The 13,091-nt window shown below is 42.2% G+C and overlaps 2 non-coding genes and 1 pseudogene across 2 annotated transcripts; all 3 read left to right on the top strand.

The window, feature by feature from the left end:
- Window positions 1–304: 304 nt before the first annotated feature.
- LOC141130998 (small nucleolar RNA U3) lies at window positions 305–511 on the top strand (annotated as a pseudogene).
- A 676-nt stretch (window positions 512–1,187) lies between these two features.
- Window positions 1,188–1,402, top strand: LOC141130999 (small nucleolar RNA U3). Its single transcript, XR_012242628.1, has one exon. It is a non-coding gene; the product is annotated as a small nucleolar RNA U3 (small nucleolar RNA).
- Window positions 1,403–2,078: 676 nt separating this feature from the next.
- On the top strand, window positions 2,079–2,293 carry LOC141130954 (small nucleolar RNA U3). Its single transcript, XR_012242588.1, has one exon. It is a non-coding gene; the product is annotated as a small nucleolar RNA U3 (small nucleolar RNA).
- The last annotated feature ends 10,798 nt before the right edge of the window (window positions 2,294–13,091 follow it).

Here is a 13,091-nt window from a genome sequence, read left to right as displayed (position 1 = left end):
TTGTAGTCTCTCCTGTTTCTATGCTGAACAAGACTGTGAGGTGCTTTTAAAACTTTGCTCGGGTTACCAAAATGACATCCAAAAGAATCAAGATAGACAATATAAGGCATCAAGAAATGTTACGATTTGAGAGAAAAGAATTGCAAAATGATTTTTCCTTAGAATAGGACGTTGGCAAACAGGCATCTTAATTATTACTACTTGATTTCTACAAGTAGTTTACATTGGAGGTTAACAAACATGTTCACCATTTGTTGAAGGAATAGTGGTTAAGATGTTGCTGAAATCTTTGCCATGGCAAGGTAGGACTATACTTTCAGGGATCATTTCTGTAGGATTCAAAGGGAGAAATGTGCTCGAAAGTGTCCAAACTCACCTTCCACGATGATGAATTTTAGGGTTCTTGTCTCAGAAGGATTCTTGTTGGCAGTGCTGTTCTATGCAGGTGCTGCCACCATTTGATGACATTGTCATCTTTCAAGATGGCAGGAGGGAACTCATTCAGAGTGGTTGTTTGAGTGCTGAGAGTCTTGTATTGTTTCAAAAACAGCTGAGTTTCCAATTCTGTGTTTTGGTCTAATTTGTAAACCATGTCTTTTATTTATTAATTGCCAGATGGAAACAAACATGACACGATATTTCTATGTGGGAAGGTTGTTAGCAGTACGACAGGCAGTCGCTGCTCTTGTTTTTCCTTTGGCTTGGGCGCTTGGAGGAAATGGAAACAGCGCTCATGGAACCCAAGGAAAGATTCTGGGGCTTTATATGTTAGAAAGACAAAGAAAAGACTGTCCTCACTGACAAACCATTCTTTCGGAAGCAAAGGAAACATGCCAGGCCATTCTGTTTTTAAAGAGGTGAAAACAAAAATGCTCCATCTGCGTTGTAGTCTCTCCTGTTTCTGCGCTGAACAAGACTGTGAGGTGCTTTTAAAACTTTGCTCGGGTTACCAAAAGGACATCCAAAAGAATCAAGATAGCCAATATAAGGCATCAAGAAATGTTACGATTTGTGAGAAAAGAATTGCAAAATGATTTTTCTTTAGAATAGGACGTTGGCAAACAGGCATCTTAATTATTACTACTTGATTTCTACAAGTAGTTTACATTGGAGGTTAACAAACATGTTCACCATTTGTTGAAGGAATAGTGGTTAAGATGTTGCTGAAATCTTTGCTTTGGCTAAGTAGGATTATACTTTCAGGTATCATTTCTGTAGGTTTCAAAGAGAGAAATGTGCTCGAAAGTGTCCAAACTCACCTTCCACGATGATGAATTTTAGGGTTCTTGTCTCAGAAGGATTCTTGTTGGCAGTGCTGTTCTATGCAGGTGCTGCCACCATTTGATGACATTGTCATCTTTCTAGATGGGAAGATGGCAGGAGGGAACTCATTCAGAGTGGTTGTTTGAGTGCTGAGAGTCTTGTATTGTTTCAAAAACAGCTGAGTTTCCAATTTTATGTTTTGGTCTAATTTATAAACCATGTCTTTTATTTACTAATTGCAAGATGGAAACAAAAATGACATGATATTTCTATGTGGGAAGGTTGTTAGCAGTGCGACAGGCAGTCGCTGCTCATGTTTTTCCTTTGGCTTGTGCACTTGGAGGAAATGGAAACAATACTCATGGAACCCAAGGAAAGATTCTGGGGCTTTATATGTTAGAAAGACAAAGAAAAGACTGTCCTCACTGACTAATCATTCTTTCGAAAGCAAAGGAAATATGCTAGGCCATTCTGTTTTTAAAGAGGTGAAAACAAAAATGCTCCATCTCCGTTGTAGTCTCGCCTGTTACTGCGCTGAACAAGACTGTGAGTTGCTTTTAAAACTTTGCTCGGGTTACCAAAAGGACATCCAAAAGAATCAAGATAGCCAATATAAGGCATCAAAAAATATTACGATTTGAGAGAAAAGAATTGCAAAATGATTTTTCTTTAGAATAGGATGTTGGCAAACAGGCATCTTAATTATTACTACTTGATTTCTACAAGTAGTTTACATTGGAGGTTAACAAACATGTTCACCAGTTGTTGAAGGAATAGTGGTTAAGATGTTGCTGAAATCTTTGGCGTGGCAAGGTAGGACTATACTTTCAGGGATCATTTCTGTAGGATTCAATGGGAAAAATGTGCTCAAAAGTGTCTAAACTCACCTTCCACGATGATGAATTTTAGGGTTTTTGTCTCAAAAGGATTCTTGTTGGCAGTGCTGCTTTATGCAGGTGCTGCTACCATTTGATGACATGGTCATCTTTCTAGATGGGAAGATGGCAGGAGGGAACTCATTCAGAGTGGTTGTTTGAGTGCTGAGAGTCTTGTATTGTTTGCAGTCCCTGACTATTTCTTGTATCATGTTTGCAGTCTCTGACCATTTCTTGTATCATGTCTGCAGTTTCTGACCATCTTATGTATCATGAGTCCTGTAAAAAGCTGCGCTAAAATTATTAAAAGTTCATATAAATGACATCAAGGGGATTTCTCCAAGTCCTTATTTCAAAGTGAAAACACCACCACCGTGCACTTCTAAGCAGTAGTGACAATCCACCCTAGTAGTAGAGCCTGCTTACCAGATGGCAAGCATAAAAGGGCAAGTGGCTTTAGCCTAGCCAAGGCCTTTTAGCTTGCTGATGCTCCCGGTGTTCCTATGGGGGGTAAATCTCCAGGCTCCCTTAGGTTATCCTCATGTCGCCATTCAACACGAAAAACCCGGATGACCTGGTGGGATGTCTGTGTTCCAGATCTTCTGTATCATGTCTGCAGTCTCTGACGATCTCTTGTACCATGTCTGCAGTCTCTGACCATCTCTTGTACTATGTCTGCAGTCTCTGACCATCTCTTGTACTATGTCTGCAGTCTCTGACCATCTCTTGTACTATGTCTGCAGTCTCTGACCATCTCTTGTACTATGTCTGCAGTCTCTGACCATTTCTTGTATCATATCTGCAGCCTCTGACCATCTCTTGTATCATGTCTGCAGTCTATGACCATCTTCTGTAGTATGTCTGCAGTCTCTGACCAGCTCTTGTATCATGTCTGCAGTCTCTGACCATCTCTTGTATCATGTCTGCAGTCTTTGACCATCTTCTGTATTATGTTTGCAGTCTCTGACCATCTCTTGCCCATCAAACGCAGCCACTGTGCCCATCAAACGCAGCCACTGTGCCCATCAAACGCAGCCACTGTACCCATCAAACGCAGCCAGTCTCTGACCATCTCTTGTATCATATCTGCAGTCTTTGACCATCTCCTGTAGTATGTTTGCAGTCTCTGATCATCTCTTGTACTATGTATGCAGTCTCTGACCATCTCTTGTACAATGTATTCAGGCTCTAACCATTTCTTGTACAATGTATTCAGGCTCTAACCATCTCTTGTACAATGTATTCAGGCTCTGACCATCTCTTGTACAATGTATGCAGGCTCTGACCATCTTTTGTACTATACAAAGAAAGGCTGCGCTGCTGTTGATTAAGTGAGTGTGATCATGGACCATTTATATGACCATAACATGTGCACCCATGTGTGATAAAAAACAATTCAGGATATTAAAAAGGGAATAATAATTGCTGGGACAAACATTAAACTTAATTACCACCAATTTGGAACAAATATGATTAATCTATATCAATGAACAGTCAGATATGCAGTATGTTATGCAACGTCCATACATAAATGTTCCTTTGCTGTAAATGTCTTTCACCAGAAAAAAGAAAGATTATAAAATGAAACACCACTCTTCTGATGATGTGAAGCATGCAATGTTGTCACCCTGCAGATTGTGATGATAGGGAAATTCCTCCACCAAAAAAACGATCTGTCCCTTACCAGATTTTTTGATCTCTTGTTAAGGAGATCGTAAGTGCAGGTGGCTATATCCCCCAGCCACTGGGTCTCTGTCAGAAGTATGGCTCCAAGGGTCACCTTTCAAGGGGTCCACTAGATGACATACTGGCACTCAGATCCCAAGGATAGATATAAAAGAAAGAGCTCCATAGCGTAATCCTCCTCTACTGCCACTTCCAGTAATGTCTTCTCTCTACTTCCTCCCATTTTTTTTTGCTTATTGAATACTTTATAGGATAGCGCAGTATATACCTTTTTGGTTTTGAATCTTTTGTACTATGTATGGAGTCTTTGACCATCTCTTGTACTATGTATGAAGTCTCTGACCATCTCTTGTATCATAACTGCAGTCCCTAACCATCTTCTGTAGCATGTTTGCAGTCCCTGACCATTTCTTGTATCATGTCTGCAGTCTCTGACCATCTTCTGTAGTATGTCTGCAGTCTCTGACTATCTCTTGTATCATGTCTGCAGTCTATGACCATCTTCTGTAGTATGTCTGCAGTCTCTGACCATCTCTTGTATCATGTCTGCAGTCTCTGACCATCTCTTGTATCATGTCTGCAGTCTTTGACCATCTTCTGTAGTATGTCTGCAGTCTCTGACCATCTCTTGTACTATTCATGCAGTCTCTGACCATCTCTTGTACTATGTCTGCAGTCTCTGACCATCTCTTGTACTATGTTTGCAGTCTCTGACTATCTCTTGTATCATAACTGCAGCCTCTGACCATCTTCTGTAGCATGTTTGCAGTCCCTGACTATTTTTTGTGTCATGTTTGCAGTCTCTGACCATTTCTTGTATCATGTCTGCAGTTTCTGACCATCTTATGTATCATGTCTGCAGTCTCTGACGATCTCTTGTATCATGTCTGCAGTCTCTGACCATCTCTTGTACTATGTCTGCAGTCTCTGACCATCTCTTGTACTATGTCTGCAGTCTCTGACCATTTCTTGTATCATATCTGCAGCCTCTGACCATCTCTTGTATCATGTCTGCAGTCTATGACCATCTTCTGTAGTATGTCTGCAGTCTCTGATCATCTCCTGTATTATGTCTGCAGTCTCTGACCATCTCTTGTACTATGTTTGCAGTCTCTGACTATCTATTGTACTATGTCTGCAGTCTCTGACCATCTTTTGTATTATGTCTGCAGTCTCTGACCATCTTTTGTATTATGTCTGCAGTCTCTGACCATCTTTTGCATTATGTCTGCAGTCTCTGACCATCTCTTGTATTATGTCTGCAGTCTCTGACCATCTCTTGTACTATGTCTGCAGTCTCTGACCATCTCTTGTACTATGTTTACAGTCTCTGACCATCTCTTGTATCATAACTGCAGCCTCTGACCATCTTCAGTAGCATGTTTGCAGTACCTGACTATTTCTTGTATCATGTTTGCAGTCTCTGACAATTTCTTGTATCATGTCTGCAGTTTCTGACCATCTTATGTATGATGTCTGCAGTCTCTGACCATCTCTTGTATCATGTCTGCAGTCTCTGACCATCTCTTGTACTATGTCTGCAGTCTCTGACCATCTCTTGTACTATGTCTGCAGTCTCTCACCATCTTTTGTACTATGCCTGCAGTCTCTGACCATTTCTTGTATCATATCTGCAGCCTCTGACCATCTCTTGTATCATGTCTGCAGTCTATGACCATCTTCTGTAGTATGTCTGCAGTCTCTGACCAGCTCTTGTATCATGTCTGCAGTCTCCGACCATCTCTTTTATCATGTCTGCAGTCTCTGACCATCTCTTGTATCATGTCTGCAGTCTTTGACCATCTCTTGTATCATGTCTGCAGTCTTTGACCATCTTCTGTAGTATGTCTGCAGTCTCTGACCATCTCCTGTACTATGTTTGCAGTCTCTGACCATCTCTTGTACTATGTCTGCAGTCTCTGACCATCTCTTGTATCATGTCTGCAGTCTCTGACCATCTCTTGCATTATGTCTGCAGTCTCTGACCATCTTTTGTATTATGTCTGCAGTCTCTGACCATCTTTTGTATTATGTCTGCAGTCTCTGACCATCTCTTGTATTATGTCTGCAGTCTCTGACCATCTTATGTATCATGTCTGCAGTCTCTGACCATCTCTTGTATCATAACTGCAGTCTCTGACCATTTCTTGTATCGTATCTGCAGTCTCTGACCATCCCCTGTAGTATGTTTGCAGTCTCTGACTATCTTGTTCTCTTTATTGTTAAGAGATCATGGGAGGATCCCAGGATAACAAAGACTCCTTAGGGGAGCATATCTGTGTTTGAGTCGTTGCCATAGAAACATTTGCAAAGGGGAGGAGTTAGTAAGATGACCACGCCCCCGTGGGGGCGCCCAAAATATTTCTGCACCCAGGCGTCTGTGACCCTAGGATCGGCCCTGGTCTAGTGAACGGATATTCCCATGCCTCTGGAACATTTAGTTCTCTTTTCAGCTGTGCAAAGGATTTTAGTTCACCATTATCATATAACCGATGTAGGTATGTGAGACCAAATTTGGCCCATCTAAATCCATCCTCTAAACGAAAAAATTCCTTCAAGCATGGGTTAAACCATAGTGGGGCGTTAGAGGATAGGTGACAAGGATTGTCTATTATATGTTGTATACAGATCCCCAATATTCATTTAGCGGATTTGAGTATCTCTTTACCCCCCTCAGTGGGCACCTCTCCTCTAAAAAAGAAATTTAGTAAGGTTTCATAAGAAGTTACTGCTGCTGCTTCAATTGCAATTGCAGCATTGTTCAGCTGTGGAAACATTCGCCAGTGGATAAGTACTAATTGGGATGCTAGGTAATATAGGCGTAGGTCAGGTATCGCCAATCCCCCTCTCTGAACTGGTAGTTGTAAAATCTCCAGGAGACTGTAGCCATCTTATTGCCCCACAGAAACAATGTCAATAAGGAGTTAATGGAGAGCACATGTAAAAATTTCGGGAGGAAGATCATTTTAAATAAATTAGCTCTACCATAGAGTGTAAGTGGGAGGTCTTTCCACTTCTGTATCCTGTCACTAAATGCTCTAATTATAGGCCATAAATTGGACTGAGGGATTCCTATATTTTCTGATATGAACAATCTACGATTATATCCGGTCTTCTATGAATATGTATTTTGATACGGCATACCCTGTTTGAAAGTATCATACCTAGACGCTCGTGATCATTGATTCACAGGTGGTTCCTGGGTGTTGCTTGCCTGGTGATTTGCTCTGACCTCATTGCGCCACCTTGCTTTTTCCCTTTGTTGGAAATTACTTTGTCGATCACTGATTGATTAATATGTGATTCCCTTTGCAAGATAGTGAGACCCCTTTCTCTTCTTTGCAACTACTGAACCCTAAAACAGTCCTGAAGAAGTGTACAACGAAACGCGTAGAAGCATTAGGGCTCATATCATATATATAGATCTTTTTTGTATATATGATTTTTATCGATGCTTCTTTCATGTTCCTGTTGTTTGTATTATATATATATTTCAATAAATGCTAATATTTTTGTATATCTCTACTGTTTGTTGTGCCTTTAAAGTCTGACCACAGGTTTTCCTTTTTTCAAATTCTTTTTTGCTATTTCGCCATAAATTGGCCTCAATGAATGAATCTACCGGTGATTGGATCATTATCCACAAGTATTTAAATTTTTCTACAATGGTCAGAGGACACCGGGCAGGGAGGACTAAGTCTGGTTGCGGATCCAGCGGAAAAAGGACCGACTTGGTCCAATTGATTCGGAAACCTGAAAAATCTCCAAACTCCCGAATCAGGGAGACTGCGCCATTTAAAGACGCGTCAGAGTCCCCCAAGTAAAGGAGCATGTCATCCACATATAATGATACGTGTTCCTCTAGGTCCCCAACCAGAAATTCCTGTACAGTGTCATGGGTCCTGAGTTTAGCCGCTAGTAGCTCAATGGCCAGAGCAAATAGGAGAGGAGACAGGGGGCACCCCTGTCTCGTTCCCCTATGGATCTGGAAGGAGTCAGATAGGAGCCCATTTACTCTATTGCCCCGTACACACGGTCGGACTTTGTTCGGACATTCTGACAACAAAATCCTAGGATTTTTTCCGACAGATGTTGGCTCAAACTTGTCTTGCATACACACGGTCACACAAAGTTGTCGGAAAATCCGATCGTTCTAAACACGGTGACGTAAAACACGTACGTCGGGACTATAAACGGGGCAGTGGCCAATAGCGTTCATCTCTTTATTTATTCTGAGCATGCGTGGCACTTTGTCCGTCGGATTTGTGTACACACGATCGGAATTTCCGACAATGGATTTTGTTGTCGGAAAATTTTATCTCCTGCTCTCCAACTTTGTGTGTCGGAAAATCCGATGGAAAATGTCCGATGGAGCCCACACACGGTCGGAATTTCCGACAACACGCTCCGATCGGACATTTTCCATCAGAAAATCCGACCGTGTGTACGGGGCATAATGCTCGCTTGGGGTTCCTTGTATAAAAGTTTAACCCAAGATATAAATTTTGGTCCAAAGCCCAATTTGCCTAGAAGGGAGAATAGATAGTTCCATTCTACTGAATCAAACGCCTTTTTGGTGTCTAAAGACGCTATTACTCATTTGCCCTTATTCATATGTTGAATCTGTAGATTGACATACAATCTATGTAAGTTCATTTGGGTAGAGTGGCCGGGTATGAATCCTGTCTGATCAGAATTTATTAATTTAAGGATCACCGACATCAGCCTATTAGCCAAGATTTTGGCCAGTATCTTGACATTAGAGTTGATCAGAGAGATTGGCCTGTATGACTCACATTCTTGTGGGTCTTTCCCAGGTTTGGGGATCACCACATTTAAAGCCTCCCGCATAGAGTCTGGTACTGTGCCTTCCTTTTCTGCTGCTATGAAAACTTTTTGGAGAGATGGTGCTAGTCTCTCTTTATGTGGCTGGTACCAATCAGCCGGGAACCCATCTAGGCCAAGTGATTTACCAGGTTTGAAGGATGAGATTGCGCCACTTATCTCCTCCAGTGTTATTGGTTGCTCCAAAACATCTCTATCTTCCCGTTCTAGCGAAGGAAGGGTTAAGTTCTCTATATAGAGTTCTAATTCCTGATTAGTATGTTAAGTCTGTGTCTGGTAAAGGGTTTCATAAAAGTTCAGAAAGGTGTTTAGAATCTCCTGAGATTCCGTTACCACCTCTCCAGGCGGTTTTCTGAGTTGCATTACCGAGATCAGAGCATTAAGTGCCTCACTAGGAAGGAAAGGAGGCGGCCACTCTTGTCCCCAAACTCAAAGAAAGATCTGGTCTGGCGTAGCTGTCTTTTTACAGTATATTCAGTTAGAAGTAGTTTGTATTGTAGTGTTTGGTCTTGCCAATATTGGTATTTACCAGGGGATGGGTCATGTATATACTCTATTTCAGCGTCAGTGTCCTTGACCTCTGCGTCTTTCATATCAGAGTTGAGGGCTTTAGAAAAATTCCTCGTCTCTGTGGCAAACACCCCTCTCATAGTTGCCTTAAAGGTATTCCATTGACTGGCCACCGGTATTTCCGTCCCTTTCTCCTTCCAATATTGGTCAATGCTCGTTTTGCATTTAATAGTAATGAATTCCGCTTGGAGCCAGTTTGAGTTCATCTGCCATTGTCTCCTTCCCCGTGGAGCGTTCAGGTCTAGTGTAACCTCCTGAGGAGAATGATCTGATATATCTCTAGGGAGATATCTGACACCAGATATATACGGAAGCCCATCTACTGATGATATTGCTGAGTCTATTCTAGAGAGTGTCTTGTGGAACTCAGAGTGACATGAGTATTCTCTGACTCCAGGGTTTCTCTGTCTCCATATGTCTGTGAGAGCATAACTCTCCAGCCAGGAGGATAGGATATGACGAGAGTCAGACACATTACCATGTCTGTCTAGAGCACCATCTGACACTGCATTGAAATCTCCCAGGAGTAGTATTGGGCCCTGTGCAATTAATACAGCTTCCTTCAGAATATTATCTAGTATTTGGAAGGAGAAGGGGGGTGGAACATAAAAACATACGAACGTTAGGCATACATTGAACACTTGGCACACCATTATAGCATATCTGCCATTTGGGTCCAGTTTGACTTGCATAATGTGCGCTGCAGCCTTTTTGGTGACCGGAATAGGAACTACTCTAGAGTATGTGGAGTATTCAGCATGGAGTACTCTCATGACATTAGCTTTTTTCAATGCCATAACTTTAGACCCATGCAGATGCGTTTCTTGCAATAGTATAATATGTGGTTTATACCTCTTTATAAAATCAAATATGAGAGATCTCTTAAACTTTGAATTCATACCACGTACATTCCATGATATTAATTTTATCTTACTCTCCATTAATGTGTAGAGGAGATGGATGTAGTATGTCTGGGGGAACCTCCTGTGAGCAAGGTCCTGACTGATTATACAACCTGTAGGGAACAGAGCAAAGCACACCAGCAGCACACAGCACAAACCAGCACATAACATTAACCCCTCCCGTCCCACCCTGCACACAACCCCAACCTGTTGTGTGCCTGAATCTCATAACCAAAAGAAATGTAAGCGACCTCGGGGGGGGTCACAGGTCTCTAGCAATATCTGACACACCACATAGCTATAGGCGGTGTATCATGGAGGAGCTGTATAGCATTCAAAACGGCATGGTGACAGGGGGAAAGAGAGAGAAACACAAAAAAAAAACTTTCTCTCCTTTCCCCTCTTCTTCCTCTCCCCCTTTTTTTAAAAAATATAAAAGTATAACAAGTCAGTTCTCCTTCTCCTTCCCTCCTCCTCCGAGACCGGAGACCAAAATTTAAAAGGGAAGCCGCCAAGAGAGAGAGGAGAGAAAAAAAAATCAACAGCAAACTTTCTCATAGGCGGTAAGCCAATAGGTAGTCTAGCTAGGAACTAGCTGGAGGGAAGAAGAAAAAAAGAAAAAAAAAAAAACAATGGAAAAATAAAACCAAAAGAAAAACAAGGTCCCAAATAGTTCTTATTCTCTCTCTTCTTCTCCTATATCTGTAACAGTTCAGTAGATTGTTGTTTTAATTTGTGCATAGAACCAGGTGGGACAATTCGCCAGATTAATGTAGTACCAGATTATATAATGTGTTAGTCCATCACTATGAAATGACATAAGTGTCCATGTTGCTAACTTCGCATGTGCACAGCAGTTATCTCCTTGTCCATTTAATGATGCGCATCTGGGCTGTGGCGCCCCCTGGTGTCCAACCATCGTGAGGCCTCCGTGGGGATATTAAAGAATTACACTTTCCCTCTATCCACCACTCTCAATTTTGCCAGGTACAGCATACTGTAGGCAAGTTGTAAGTCTCTGAGTCTTTTTTTCACATGAATGAAGCTGGCTCTTTGTTTTTGTATGGCTGCAGAGAAATCTGGATAGATGGAAATGAGTTTCCCATTGTATTGTAATTCACCCCCTGTACGAACTGCTCTGAGTATGCTTTCATGATCTCTGAAGTGCATAATGCGGGCAATAATAGGGCACGGATGTGCTCCCGGGGGTGGAGGTTTATAAGGAATGCTGTGTGCTCTTTCTATGGCGAATGAGCGTGAAAAAGTGGTGTCAGCCATATTATCTTTAAGCCACAGCTCCAAAAAATCCTCTGGCTGTTTACTCTCAGCTTTTTCAGAGAAACCTACAAAGCGGACATTGTTCCTCCTTTGTCTGTCTTCTATGTCTCCCAGTTTATCAGTATTGGAATTTACTTCTCTGTGCAGATTTTGTACTTTATCTTCCATAGGACGCACCATGTCCTCCATGTCACTAATTCTTTGCTCCGCTTCTGAGGCCCTTTCCCTAATGGTCTGTACATCCTGCTTCAGGAAGGACATTTCCGCCCTCATCCCATCAATGTGAAAGTAGTTTGGCAGGTGTAAATAGCCTCCATGATTTTCTTTAGTGAAGGTTCCTCTTCTCCCTCTGCTAGCACTATGTCCCTTGTATCTTTGGGGGGTAGTTTGTCTAGGGACAAGCCTCTTCTCCTTCCCGGGGATCTGTGGGGCAGAGGGCTTACTTTCCAAGAATGTGTGCGTGATCTATCAGCTCCACTCCGCTGCGTACTGCTGGGGTCTTGGTCTGCTGCCTCATGTGCACCGCCATCTTGGGATCCCCATGCATAGCAGGACAGGCGGTCCGTGGCTGGTTCCATGAGTGCTAGCCCATATTTAACCATACCCCGGTGATCTGCAAGGTCCAGGCAGTATGGGGGTATTGATGCTGTGGAGGATCCGTGTCTCTGACACTCAGGATGTTGGCAGGATACGATGTCCCGGCCGGAGCTCCTGTAAAGCGCTGCTCACATGTCCATTGCTAGCTTTGCCCCCATGAGTGATAATTAAGTGCACAGTATAGTCTAGTAGAAATAAACAAGCTATTAAATATTAGCTATATTGGATATTTATGTTTTTCTGATCCAAAACCCGTCATGCAGCAGTGAAGGTTTACTTTAAAAAAGAAAAGATCTGTAAAATTAGCTATTCGTCATTTGATGCCTTTTTTGTATGTTTTATTTGTCACTGTATTCAGTTGGTGGAAATTGTATTGAAGGATGACCCTAGAGCATAGGTATGCGGACGGGGTGTGCCAAATGTGCACACCCCTAATCAGGGGGTCGGCAACCCATCGATCGCAATCTACCCATTGATTGTGGGCAGGTGACAGGCAGACCATGATGCAGCAGTTAAAAGTAGGCCAGCATTCAGCTGCCACAGGAGGAAAATACAGGGGATCAATATCAGTGTTTGCCACCCCTGCTGCCTCTACTGTCCCTATTCCTTTTCTTTCTGCTGCCTGGGGCCCCTGTGTGCTCCCCTCACAATGGCAGAACACCAGGGCCCAGTCACAACCTTTGCAACCTTGATAGTTCCATCACTGATGTTTACTATGCTTCAGTTTGTGATGAAAAGGAAGCCACTCACCACAGAGCACTTCCCATTCATTCACTGTCTAGTGCAGCTGAAGCTGCAGAGAAAGGGACCAGGGAATCTCTGTCCTCAATCCCTTTCTGTGTCTCATAAGTCAGACATCAAGGGTCTGTTTAGACCCCTAATATTTCACCAAAGCCCCCCAATGGAGTTCCTATAAAGTAATATAACAAAAAATACAGTAAAGGTGTGGCGCTCATATACAGATAAAACAATATGTGACTACAATCCAGTGTGATATAATCATAGTGTAGTATTTATTTAAAATTGGTTGGTATTATAAAGAGAGTTATCACACTCACGTTTAATTGTCCAAAAG

Source organism: Aquarana catesbeiana, linkage group LG02, assembly GCF_042186555.1.
Source record: "Aquarana catesbeiana isolate 2022-GZ linkage group LG02, ASM4218655v1, whole genome shotgun sequence".
Taxonomy (NCBI): Eukaryota; Metazoa; Chordata; class Amphibia; order Anura; family Ranidae; genus Aquarana; species Aquarana catesbeiana.
This window is presented reverse-complemented; position numbering and strand designations above follow the sequence as displayed.